Raw genomic sequence first — 15576 nt, 5'->3', positions numbered from 1 at the left:
TTCAATATTTTAAATTCTGATTAATAGTCTCCGAGATTTGTAACTTATAATATTGCCCCAACAAAATGGTATCAGGTTTAAAAGAGTTTTTTGAAAATTGGAATAAATTATTAATATGAAGATCTTCATTATATATATATATATATATATATATATATATATATATATATATATATATATATATATATATATATATATATATATATGTGTGTGTGTGTGTGTGTGTGTGTGTGTGTGTGTATATATGTATATATATTATCTTTGGTTCTATAGGACAAAACTACATAACTACATGTAAATGCGCAGGCTTTTTAAAGATTATAGTACTATTCTATGGTTATAGTACTATTCTATGGTTAAAATTTTATGACAATTAGGAAAAAAAAAAGAATCTATATATTCAAACTTATAAAATATACCCAAATTAGCATACATTTGTATATATAGTGTCCTGTAAGCCAGCTTTAGTTTTACTGCTTTGAAATGAATGTTGATTAGAGTTTTTTATTTGTTTGTCTCCCCTGCCAGGCTACTAATAATTATAATATATATATATATATATATATATATATATATATATATATATATATATATATATAACACTTATATATATATACGTGTGTGTGTGTGTGCGTGTGTGTTAATGAGAAAATAAGATTTTTCAATGTTATTTTACCTTATATTTTTGCCAATCCTTTTATGAAGCTTAACGCATGTTTAATGTATCTATAAAACATATACACGGTAGTTGACAAAACAGCTATATTCAAAATTCCAAGGTGATATTGATCTTTCCATTTATTTATTTCAACATTTCAGAACGCCCACTCGTGACAGTATCTGTTTCGTAGCGCAGGAACAATCATATAATCATTTGTTAATTTTAAATATTACCCGCACAGATTCTTCACTAAAGTAGGGATTTTTTACTTTAAAAAGAAAATAAAAATAAATGGGTATGATCACATGAATTTTTAACAATACGATTATTTGCATCGTATGTTATATTAGATCTATGTTTGATTTAAAAGTAAAACTTTTCATGTTTTTTTCGTATTAATATTATATATACAGGCATTTGGACGATGTCAAAACATCATTTATTCATTACCGTCGCAGCAACAGTCGTATAACGTAATTGTGAGAAGCCTTGACTGTCATTTGGGCATCCGAGTTCCGATCCTAGCTTGAGGCAGTTCCTGTCTAGCCGCACCGATGAGCTGTGAAACAGCGAAACAGTATTGTATGTGGCTGACTATATATATATATATATATATATATATATATATATATATATATATATATATATACAGTATTGTATGTGGCTGACTATATATATATATATATATATATATATATATATATATATATAGTCATCCACAGTTAATGTCTGTGCAGTGTCGCTAATGAGTCCGAAAAGAGAAACAAAATACTTCACAGAAAGTATAATTAGAAAGAAAACAAATATATAACAAATAAGTGTTTCCGTAGGCAATGCATTTTAGTTTAAAACCTATCTGCATAAAATATTGGGACATTAGCTTATTTGTAAGCGGTGACACAACGAGTAACATGATTATAGCCTGTGTAATTGTTGGAAAATATATAAGTACTTAAAATCCTTCACATTATTAGTGAATGTAAAAAAATAAGAAAAATTTAGTAAAAAAAGACCCCCCACAAACTAAAACAAAGCAAAAATAGCATCGTGTAAGGGCTGTAAAGCCACTTCAAAATCGAAAAATAAATAATGGTACCCGTAAATGTTGTTTTTTCCGCACTTTGTCCATAAATAAGTGTAAGGTTACCGGTATTTAATTTTCTGTACATGAGCAGGTATTATATTTGTATTTTTTCTATTATTAGCACGATCGCCTCATGAATTCTGGAATAATACAATTGTCAATCTCAGCTAATCAGAATGGGCGGATTTTGAAAAAGGAGAAGTTATTTTTGAATCAGGAAATGGGAAAATTATGTTTTTTGTATGTAGCTAATATTCAGTTACGATGGGTACAATGAAAGTATTGTAGGACAATGTAGACTTGGTCTCGGTATCAACTGGTAGCAGAGGGAGGACATAGAAAAAATAGACACCTTCCTGTACAGATGTTTCGTTTGTGATGGTGTTACTCCTAGCCGTTGATGGTGCTGTTCCTAGGAGTCAATGTAGCATTTTATTATAACGACTTAATGTGTCTAAAATTATGTTCGAAAATTACATAATAGTGGCTAATAGCCTAGACGTAATGAATTAGTATGTGGCATCTGTTTTTGAAAGCCTACGATACTTTGGTCCAAAGGGAAATTTCTGCACTCAAAATATTATATAGGAGATAATAGAATATAGGTCACTACAAGAGAAAATATGGTTCACATGAAATATATCAACACTTATCAAGGTTGAAAATCATTCAAGAATAAAAATGAACCATAAAAGTATTAACAAGACAACTCGTCAATATACTTGTTAGCATTGGATTGAAAATAACTATCTGTAAGGAAACATTCTCACGATAACGTAATCTTCAGAGAAAGATTTATAATAATATACCGATTACTAATATGTCGTCGGTTATCAATAAATGACTTATCTGAATAGAGAAAAAAGATTTTAGCAAAATAATATTTATATTATATTATATTAATTATATTAATTATATTATTATATTAATTATATTATTATATTAACATTATATTAATATTCATAAATTTTGCTATTCAAAGTATATTCTATCTGTTCTATCGTCGCAATGTTGCATCACTGTGCATGTTTTACAAATATTTTAATGGAACTCGTTGTACTTGTGCTCCCTTGACGTACATATCCTCAACAAACCCGCTTAGCAACAAAATTTAAAGGTCCGTAAATGCCAGAAAACTTTCTACTCTTTCTTTATACTAGTGTATTCCCTCGAACAGCTAGGCTTTGGAATTCCCTTCCTGCTACCTGCTTCCCTGACTGTACTGATATGCAGAAGCTTAAATGTAACGTAAAGGAACATCTTGTAAGTATTTCCTGGTCCCAACTAGTAGCCTCTTACGGCTAAGTGGCGATATACCTTGTTATGGGTGAACGTGAAAAAAAAAAGAAAAAAAAGAGGGATAGAAGATTGAAGCTCAGTCAAGCTCCCGTCATGGAAATATCAACGGAGCAGGGGAAATCTAGCAATGTCTCTACTGTGAAAAAGAAACTGCAGGAAAGAAAAGATTACGAAGACAATTTTATACTCTGTAAATTTAAGAAAGGGGCCTCTGAGTGGTACCTCCCCATATGTAGCCGTTGTATCCCATCATGTATTCAAGACTTCTTCCAATGTCTTCCCCGGAAATTTTTACGCATATGATCTTACTTCCATAAAAATAGAATATATTTGAAATTTTAATAGGGAAGGAAGATTTTGACCCTATAACTACCTAGTAGTGCATTTAGACATCCAGAGCCACTTCCATCGTCTTCACAAAAAATGTTTTTCATATTAAATGTCATCACAATAGGATATTTTTGAAGTTTTAAGAGGTTTTCTACCTCGATAACAGTCTTAAAAGTGCACCTTTATTGATTTCTCCGAAATATCTTAGATATGAATCCACTTTTATCTTTATATAGATTTTGAAATCATTCTTTGTATAGGGAGCACACATAGCCATTAGCACATACACACGCACGCACACACACGCACGCGCTCACACACATATGCATACACTTTGATTAGATTGGTAGAAAGATATCCAACAGCGTGTTCGATGTAATTAAAACACAATTTGGACGTTGACCTTCTGTAACACTCACACACACACACACACACACACACACACACACACACACACACACACACACACACACACACACACACACACACACACACATATATATATATATATCCCTATATGTATTTGTGCGTGTGTAAATATGTTTTATTCATCCATATATATATATACATAAAAGATAGACAGCCATACAGAGTCAGAGAGAGAGAGAGAGAGAGAGAGAGAGAAAGAAAGAAAGAAAGAGAGAGAGAGAGAGAGAGAGAGAGAGAAATTTCACACAGCACTTGTTGGTTCTCAAAGCCTTTTACATTCAGATGAAAAAAGTCGTTCCTTGAATTTTCTAACTTCTGGTATGTTCGGCGAATTTTCCAGTATGCCAGAGGAACGTAATTGATTTAGCTTTTTGATTTCCGACCAACGATTCGTTGGGTCTTCAGCACTTTGCTTCTGATTGATTTTCGTTTAGCAAATCAATTATCTGTGATTTTCCCTATGAACTGTTTTCGAACTGAAATCTGAAATTAACGGTTCTTTTTCTTTTCTCCTATTACAAATTCTTTATAAAGTCAATTTCAGTTTGGACTTTGGATAACATCACTTTTATAAAATTAGAAATAAAAGAAAAGAAATTGAGTAAAATACGGGTTGTAAGAGAGCGTATACCTCCGTCAATGGCTTAGCAATATCCTATTTAACAAATTTTCAAAAAATTTACTCAAATTTTCTATACGCTATTTTAATGCAATGATATGGCAATTTTTCTTCGGTATAACGTAAAGCATACCGAAAATTAAGTATACTCGGTGAACAAAGTGAAAGAAAGATGTAACCAATTGCACTTTAAAGGGCCGTTTAAACTCTCTAAAGTTTTTTTTTTGTTATATGTGAGATAGCGGGTGGATGTCTGGCATACGGTAGGATACCTCATCCCCAGCTTGAATAAATTGATAAGAACATTTAAAGAACAAAAACAAAAATAATGCATAATAAACACTGCCGTCGAGTGTCTAACGTCTTTGTTTACAAGGGTTTGTTAAGAAAACGTGATATGAGGATACTTCTGATTAGAAGTTAACCCGGATATTCAAAATAATATTTTATTCGAAGACCAAATAAAGTCACCTCAATACAGCTACCCTACACTGGTTATATGAGGAATGGTTCACATTCTACAAGTGATGTTGCCTATAGTAACACACTCCACCAGACTAGATGAATTCTCGTCTTGGAATTCAGTAAGACGAAAAGGCCAAAAGAAAGACGTACTATAACATAGTTAATTGGTCGATAAGTGGGATGAAAACTTAATATTTCTAACTTCTTTCTTAACTCAATGTTTGAGATATAAAAGAAGACTTTACTAGAATAGCCTAGTGTTCCATGTATCTCATGAAGAAAGCAAATCTTACCCCCAAGAAAAGGCCCTTTAATTTCTGAGAACTTTGACTGAAGTAAAATGAAACAGAAAGAATATATTTCTCACGAGTTTTTTCATCAACCATATTGTGACAAATCGAGATTATGTAACGCTGTCCACGTGTTTTATTTCAGTTTCCAAATGCGACAGGTGTTGCAGCAAAAATAAAGAACCAAAACAATAAAGTTATTTATAGCTTACAAGTATTTGTAATCGAATAGCAACATTCCCTTGATACACTCCTGTGTTACAAATGCAATCAACTCCCCGGTTCCCAATTAGAGGGAGCAAAACACACAACGTCAACTAACCTTAATCGTTTTGCTCTGATGCTTTATTCAAACTTTTCTCGGCCAGGGACGTAATTCTGCAATTATATGTCTTTGTAGTTCATTTAACTCATTGATCTAGTGGTCTTCTTCAATTCGCTATTTTGATACTTCATTGTAATACAGTTATCTAACCAAAAATTGTAGACTTGTGGAACTCTTTCTGCTGACTACTTCCCCTTATATTTGGCCTTGGTGTTTTTAAGACTAAAGTCAACTGACGTCACGCCTTGTCTAGAGCGATTTCCATAAAACACTTCTGTTCTATTAATGTACTACCTCTTAATGCTCAATTCAGTTAACATATTTTATTTCAGTTGCATGAACTGTATTTTAATACTCAATTCAGAATTTCATCTGCCTTATTGTTAAGATGCTATCTTCCCAGTCATTAACTTTTCTGTTAGTGGGGAGGAGCTAGTGTAGCATTTGTTCTGTGTTCATAAAACCATCCTCCCAAGCATATGTTCGTTTGCCATAATACCTGTCTCTCAGTCCTTATCTCCTTATTTCATGTCTTGTCTGAAGCGATTTCTATGAAAAATGCTATTACATTCCATAATCGGCATATTTAAAACCAAAAGCAATGATATCGCAAAGTTGTCATTCTCGTCTCAACTCTGAAATTATCCAAATAATCGCACAACGGTGTGTAAGTAGGTGTGTCCCTGTAAAGTATATGGATTATGTATAAACTGTATATAATTGTATATAATTCATAAACTTTCGAACTCCAACCATTGTTACGCCATTTAAGGAGGTTATGTTTTCGATAGTTTGTTTGTTTTCTCTTGCAGTCCAGTAAATAGAGAAAGATCTTACTAGCTAATGCGTTCTCTGCCTCTGCCGGCATATATTATACTATACGTGACACACGCTTTTAACACTAAAAAATGTTTCTTTTTACTTTTAATGAAATTGTAAAAATACTCTTTAAATATCTGGTGGGGTTACGTCAAAGCACTCTTTCCTGCCTAGAAAAATCAACTTCGACATCTAGTGGATGATGATTTCAGCCACTTCATAAAAAATGGATAACTAGCCTTTCTCTACTCTGTCATTATTTTAATCATAGATGCTGAGTTCAAACCACTGATTTTCCTTGTAAAACATTCATAGCAAGAACTCATTTCTACCACAACTGCAAAAAAGGGGGTCTTCCTCTATGTCCTCACGCTAAGTGGAATCTTCATGAACAGTTTTTTTCAAGGACTTCCAATCTCTAGAACATACAACCACAGATCTGCTTCACAACAGACTGCAATATAGTATATTTAAGTCTAATGTAAACAAATTCGTGTCGAATAGTCAAATTTTGACTATTCGTCCATCATTTTCAATTCCCTCATTATGTTTGTTTACACCATAAAGTTGGCATCCTCACTAACTGTTATCCTCGTCTCATTAGTAAAATGAATATTTTTCATGCCGTGTCTGCACACACACGCATCTAAATATTATTATAGGTCTAAACATCAGATTAGATGTAAGGCAATTCCTCATGTGCTAGCTGAAAAAATAAAATTTTAACGGAAGATTCATAGAAATTTATATGCAATTAGATACACGACCGAACATGTTGGCTTGCATAACTAAACGAATTACTCTTTCAAATCTTCAGCATTTTGTGTTCATTCATTATTTTTTGTTAGTTTTTAGCAACGAATAATACAATTGAATATGGCGACTCTGTTAAGCATGTGTGGATTTTAAATAGATAGAAACCATAACAGATAGAGCATTAATCTAATTTGCTGTTATTACCAGCATACGAAACTTGGTACTGCCATTAGTCTTTTGCTTACATAGGAACAACCCAGAGTTACACATTTCTCTCATCGTTTAATGCAGCCCTGGAGACTGTTTTTGTTATAAACTCAAAGACGTGGCTACGGAAATTAAGGCTTCATCATCTGGGAAACGATTCTTTTTTTCAAAAACATTTTCATGGCTAAAAAACTTCTTCATAGCTAAAAACTATTGGGAAGAGGTGAAGTCAGATTTATCTAAATTTCTTCAAAAGTAAAGCATTATACGCTTCTGTAATTAATAGAGCTATGACAACAGATTATTCTTTTCATTGTTTTGACTCTCGAGTATATATCTGACAGTTAGGCATAGTTGATCAACGAGGATCACATCACTCTATATAAAAGCATATAAGATATCAACGGATACACACTCGAGAGTCAAAACCACGAAAAGAATACGCTGCTATCCTATCCATAGAAATTATGGTACTCTTTTCATGACTGTGATCATGCCGTTGCATGGCTGCACCTTTGCTTTCTTTGCAGATGATGAGGTCAAGTGCTTTCACTGCATCGACTCGGGTTTGCCTTCTAGATTATAGTAACAGATCTAAACTCCACTCTGTGTAATTAGTCTTTTGAATAACTTTGATTCATCTCCTTGGCACATCTCTAAATTTATCACTAAGCACGTTCTCGCTTCTGGAATAGGGCTAACAATCTGGGAATCTACCTGGTAGGCACCTTATGCATATGCAAATTGTCATGAATGATAGTTTCCACTAGCCCTGTACTAATCTTGACCTCTTGGGCACATGTCACATGTCGATGTACCAAATGGCAGCCTTACTTTGACTGACAAATAAATGGCGAAAAAGGGGCGACCAGATGTGAAAGCTATTTCCATTAATTTTCGGTCATGTTTGAAATCATGATGCCAGTATTTTACAAGATCAAAAATGATGCATCATTACGGCACATTTTTTCATTTCATCAAAGTCTTCTATGGCGTAAGTCATTTCAAATATAAAAACCATATCACTACGCAACACTCAACATAGTTCCAGTCTACATATGATTCAGTTGAAACACCTGTAAATGAGAAACCATAATCAGTTCAGCGCTGTATTTTGTCACATAACCCTCAGAGATATAAATCATTGCACACGCAATGTTTCAGCTAGATCTGTCGATTAGAAGTTGATCAGGAGAATTACATATTGAACGCTCTTCATATGACGTAATATTTCGCTTCATTTGCACAGAGCAAACACGTAGTATTGTGAACTGCGATGGTGAACACAATATTGGAATTGTATGTAAATTGTAGCCTCCAATCTATACTAAAGAGAAATGTATATTTATTTGCGTATCCATAACTATAAAGTACTTCCGTGAACACAAAAATTACGAAGTAAAAATGTATCTTCGGACGAAACAATTTCAAATGGTGAGACGAAAGAAGAAAACAAATAGTAAAATAATCCTTGCTGCTCAAAATGAATGGAGAGAAGAAAAAATCCCCCTCTAAATAAAAATTTAAATGTTGGTGATTATTTTCTTTAAGTCATCAGAAATTAATAATAATAAATTATATCTGAAATATTACATTACTAACGAAAGTTTATGGTTTTAATAGATTATTAGTGCGAACAGTGAAGTAGCATAATTATTTCTATTATATTTTATGAAGAGTTTACATTAGTTTATATAGGGTGACCCACCAAAAACGGGCCCCAACTCTAATTAGGCCGCGTTTCTTAGTGTTTTATCCGAATGAAATGAAACTTTGTTCAGAACTAGTTTATTATATTCAAAACATCACATAAAAACACAAGGGTCTTTGGCCTTTTTTTTCTGTTCTACAGCATATGTTCTAGACTGCCTCTATTTAGCTTTTTTTTTTTTTTTGGTCACCTTGTATAATGGATAGATATTTAAAATTCCACCTTTTTTGGTAGCTGAGTACTTTTGTGTTTGAAATAGCTACAAATATAGAGAATGACATGAAATCAGTAGGAAACCGGCAATCTTATGGCGGGTATTCCAGTATAAAATGTATAAAAAAGAAAAATAGTTAACTATTAAAGACCCATGCATTGTTTCGATATTCTTAAATAACGACAAACCAAATGTTTTCGTAGCTGAAATCTGGGAAAAAATGCACAAATGAAAAGAGGTAAAATAAAGCAAGTAGCCCCGACCAAAATCTCGTTAAAAGTAATTTGAAAGTAAGCATAGAAAACAAAGAATTGTACGTGAATTGAAATCACGTGTAGCTTCAATGGTCTCTTCATCTGTCTAACCTGAAATCACGTTGCAGACTTGTTGAATGAAACGACCTCACACCTGTAACTCGGTCTACCTGTTAACTCGACACCTATGATCATCAAAGAACATACTATTAACCCACATATATTTCCTTTTATTAAACGCACATACGCACATAATCTGTTCTGATTTCTTTGCTGTTTTTTTTTTTCGGAACACTTAGCTTAACCTAAATAAAAAGTTTGAACTTTCTCATCAGTGTATTGTGCCCTCAAATGTAGTTCACATAAACAAGCGTAACCCAATTCACATCAAATCATACCCGATGCTACCTAAGTTAAAGATCGTCTCAGTTATAAGTACTCAGAATAATAAAATAGCTTAATATGACACACACACACACACACACACACACAGACACACACACACACACATATATATATGTATATATATATATATATATATATATACATGATTACTGTATGATTACTTCAATTAACCACATGAACTAATAAACGAACCTATAATTTTATGTGTAAATTTTTCAGTATTTACTTAATGCTCGATACATAGGTAAAGCTAGGTAGTAAGTTATGAATATATATATATATATATATATATATATATATATATATATATATATATATATATGGAGATTAAGTTACACAGAATATTCCATGTTTCATTCTCGTGAGCTTAATTGCCATATATATTTTCATTAAGCTACACTGAATATTCCGCGCTTCATCCACTCTAGGATTCTTCAGGCATAAGCCTAGCTCTAAGTACATATTGAGCACTGTTGAAGTAAATACTTTAACTTTAAGTTTACGCATAAATTTATACTTTCGTATATTAATTTTATGTGAGTAAATGAAGTAGTTATATATATATATATATATATATATATATATATATATATATATATATATATATATATTTTGGCGTATAAGCAGGGCCACCGTGATATAGAAGGCCTGTTAACTGAAAAATGCCCGCAGGCAATGCAGGTAAGATTTCTTGAACTGTTACTGTCGATACTATATGACGGTATTTTTTAAAAAGAGCATTAAACCTGGTTAAACTGGAAAGGAAAGGAACCCAATTCGATTGATTAATAAACTGAACTTTATTCAATATAAAATATAAATAATATCTATGTAAAACTACGTAATTTTAAAGAAATATGCAATTTAATACTGATGAAACTGAATCATGAATTTGGGGAACAAATAATTGAAGAAACATAAAATACAAACAATTCCTGACCTTCGGGAAAAGATCACAGTGTAGTAGGATCTGTTTTGATGCTACAATTCAACTTTTCTGTCCTCGGCCGGTGGAGGAGAAATCCTTCATGACTGAGACAATTTTTATTTTTGCATCTATTTAGATTGCCTCTTATTGAGGAGTTGGCTTTTCCCCATAAGCTTATTTCTTCAAATATTTAAATAACTATTACTTTTAATACAGAAATTATATTTAAAGTTTTGATTTTCTGTTCTTCTATGTTCATTTTTTCTTCATGTTTTTCATCAAAATGTGTAGCATATTTTCACCAGTTACATCGTTAGGAATCCTATACTCCACTATAGTCTTCATTTTCATATTTTTACATGGTAGTCATCACTTATCAAGGCCCGGAAGCCACTCGGGGATAAGGGTTATTGCGGTAACAGTAATCAATGAGATAATATCGCAGTAATCGTTAGTAATGGAGATTTAATAAAGTGTCTTACTTAAAGGGGCGGTTTATCAGGAATTTTTTTTATGTTGGACTTGAAGACATCCAGGTTGTAGTCAGGTGGGAAGCAGGCAAACGGAAAAACGTTCCACAGGCGTGCAGTTCTAAGAAAGAAGCTTTGTTCATGGAATCTACGTTTTGAATTAGGCACAGATAAAGAGTGGGGAAAATTATTGACAGTGGTTTCAGCTAGACGGGTGTTTTTCGTGAAAGATTGGCGAGGGGGGAGACCAGAGATTGGAGCACAGACGAGCATCTGCCATAGAAATAACGATAAAATAAAAACAGGCTCGCAACGTCTCTTCTGTGGGAGAGGGGTTGCAGGGAAGAGAAAAAGGCACCCCGCCACTAAACTACGGAGTCTATTTTGTACTCTGTCAAGGCAGGATAGGCTGTTTTTATCAGCTCCTGCCCAGATATGGCAGCAGTACTCCATCCTTGGACGTACTTGGCTTTTATACAGATAGAGAATTGCATCAGCAGTGAGATATCTTCTGGAGCAGTAGAAGAATCCTACCATTTTTCCAGCGACCTTAGCATCAGACTTAATGTACGTATTCCATTTCAAATCAAAAGTAAAGGTCAATTCCAGAAGCTTGTCAAAACATGGAGCCCCCCCCAAGACGAGAGCCACCAATTTCAATTGATGCCAGATGGGGACCAGAGCGTTAATGATGTAAAGATAGAAGCTTGGTTTTAGATACATTAAAAGTAACCAGCCACCTCCTCCCCCATTGTACCACGCGCTCAAGATCAGAGGAGAGAGAATCAGAGAGAACTTTGTCTCACAGGCACTCATCAGTGATCGCTCAATTGCATTAACCTGTAGTATGCGCTGGAGACAGTGACAACAAGTCTCCCCAGATTTCCAATGTTCTTCACCTTTTGACCACTCGTGCATATGATTGCACGCAACAGCCGTTTTCCATTGATTTCTCGTTGACATTGGCCATTGGTGTTTCCTGCGGTTTGGATGACAAAATGCCTCCCCAAGGTACCAGCTTTGAACTGCACACTTCTAGTGGAGGTCTTGTTAGTACTCTCCCACCTCGCACTTTCCATTCTCCCTGACCCTTTACAACTAGTTGATGTGGCGCCAGTCGATGTCATTAACAGTTTTTTGGCACTTCACGAGGAACGTGGACCCTGCGTAAACGGGTTTTAATTTAATGGCTGTTCCCCTAGGTTCTCTTTCACTTTCTTTGTATATATCTCATACACATTTTTTTGTAATCAAGCATGCATTTCATTTTTTGAATTTTTTCATTTCTTTAATTACATTTGATTCATACTTTTATTTGGTGCTTGTTTTTATTTTATTTTCATTTCATTTTAATTTATTTTTATTATTATATTTCCCACACTAATATTTTTATTTTTTGTTGCATTTATTTTTTCATATATATTCAAATAATGCTTTTGGATTTTTTCCCTCAAATAGTAACTTCAAAATGTTTTTGTGATTAAATAAACCAATGAAAACCTTTTGCATATGCGCTTTTTAGGGAACAACCATTAAATTAAAATCCGTTTATGCAGGGTCCACATTTCCCGTTAAGTATCTTTTTTATCGTTGTAATAATAATAATAATAATAATAATAATAATAATAATAATAATAATAATAATAATAATAATAGTGCTTGTGCAGTGGACGCACCGTGCTATATTTTAGATAGGATTTTTAACTTAAATTAAATTTATGGTATCTTCTTTTTTCATTAAATTATTAGGCGAAAAAGCAAAATTGTTCGAAAGTTGTAAATATATTTCAAAGACATAAATTACGCCCGGTGCTAAAATATTGAATCCATCAATCGTTTTAGTTTAAAAAAAGAAAAAAAGAAAAACAAAACAACAACAAAAATAAAACAAAAAAAACTGTCGTAAAAATTACTCTATCTTCAAAATATTTAGAAATACTCAATGAAAAGATTTATTTATTATTAAAAGAACGGACTGAAACATGTTCTCATATAAAATGGTTTGTTTTGTAGTTTAAAAAATGAAATATTCGACTTCCTCCGATAGAAATAAAACTTCCTTCGATAGAAATAAAACAAGTTCACTTATCCGTATATATTTGTTGGATTAAATTATCCCAATGTGCAATTATGATAATTGTAATAATAATCTAAATGGAGAACTGTTTTTTCTCTTTAGGAGAATAAAAAACATATAATTACAACAGCCATAATATAAGGCAACGAAAAATATTTTTATGGCCACGTGGTTGAACACCGGAAACTTTAGGAACCTTCGTGCCTTTACCTACAAGTTGATGTGGTAATGACGTCACGCTGTCATGTTCATTGCCTACTCTCTCGGTAGCCGGGGTAGAAGACGACTCTTAAAGTTAAAAATCATCTTTAAAAACCAATATTTCATAAAATATCGGGTGTTGCAATCTTTAGCCTAGGCTAAACAAACATGGTTTCGTGATTTAGCAGTCTAAACCGATATATGATAAATTTATTAAAATTTGCTCCAATTTTGTACCTCATCTTACCTGACGGTCGTCTTATATGCTGAAATATACGGTATATAATTTTTAAATAAATATCAATTATTTTATATCCAAATACAGCAGTTTTTTTGCTTATGCCATCTTCAGTGTAATACTGCTAGTCGGGAAATTCGAACCCAGTTACAAAGCTATCGTAGTCTAGCAGTATTCCTCCAAACCATCGGTGATTAACACAAGAATTTAATGGAATTAAGGACCATATCGGTGCATATTCACAGTAAATAGTCAGATGAAGTATTTATACCGACATGCACTAGTGTTCCATGCTTATATATATATATATATATATATATATATATATATATATATATATATATATATATATACACGCGTGTGTGTGTGTGTGGAAAAAAGTTAACGATAAATATCATATGGAGACAAAACAAGTATAAAAAATTGTACTTACTCTTTGAAGAATTCATTCATATCTTTTTAAATAAAATAAAATAAGTTTCTGAAAGTGTTGGTTTTCTTTTATATTTTCGATAATGGCACAATTTCATTCTTACTTTTGACTGTAATGAATTACTAAAGAATTTTTGAGCTGAAAATGTGATTATGTTTAATAAAATTTTCTGAAACATATGCACACCTGATGTTTGCTTATGTGGATCATTTAAAGCATGATTACAAAATATAGATTATTTAATACATTTTGCGTTCTACTGACTTATCTCTCTCCATCTATGTATGTATCGACTATTATATAAAAGAAACGTGTCTGTGTGTTTGTATGTATGAGTTTGTTTCTCATGAACTACGTAACGGTCAAGCCGATTTTTTAATATTTCAAACGAAGGTACTTTATGTGTGTTTTATTTTATCATAATGCCTCTGATAAATATAAAAAAAAACTCCGATTAAAGAAGTCTGATTTTGACAAGGGAGTTTGAGAAGTTTTATCACAGCACAAGCAGAGTTGACCTTTGCAGACTCTATCAAACTCCTCCGCCAATTTTGAGTCTAAGCACTTGAACTTTAAGCTGAGGCAAAATTTTAATATATATATACATATGCACATAAAGTTATAGACAGTACATAGAGCTCGAGCAAAGCCGGGCTGAACTGCTAGTATATATATATGTTCGTCTTTCCTTCTCTCTCTTTCATCTTTCTCTCTCTTTTATATATATTACAATTTAACAAAATTATAACGATAAATGAACTTGTATATAAGTGAACGTAGATTACTGTTTTAAAAATAATAAATAAATACAAATGTTATATACAGGGTGTCCGTAAAGTTACTATATAGTCTTATTGTTTTATTGTATTATATTTGTATTAATAGTTAATATTTTTTTTTTACAGGTTTATTTAATCAAGCATGCCACGCAAGCTAACTTTGAAAGAGCGCAAATTTATTTTGAAGCTGAAGGCCTCCAATTTGAATATTTGTCATAGAAATTGTTTGCCTTGATTGTTACAGTCTTTTCGGATGTAACACGTGTATTTTCTGAGATTTTTATAAACATAAAGGTGTTATTTCTTTTTATTTCTTTTGTCACAAATAAATATTTTAATACAATATCTTACTGTACTGTTAATATATTACAGGGTGTCTGTATAGTAACTTGTAAGACTGTATAGTAACTTTACGGACACCCTGTATATATATATATATATATATATATATATATATATATATATATATATATATATATATATATATATATATATAAATAAAGCTGGACGTCTGTGTGTGTGAGTCAGGCTCCTATATGGTTGATCATTATAGAAGACTGATCACATATAATGATAGAAGAT

The sequence above is a fragment of the Euprymna scolopes genome, chromosome 29 (assembly GCF_053919585.1).
Source record: "Euprymna scolopes isolate OS-2025 chromosome 29, ASM5391958v1, whole genome shotgun sequence".
Taxonomy (NCBI): domain Eukaryota; kingdom Metazoa; phylum Mollusca; class Cephalopoda; order Sepiida; family Sepiolidae; genus Euprymna; species Euprymna scolopes.
This window is presented reverse-complemented; position numbering follows the sequence as displayed.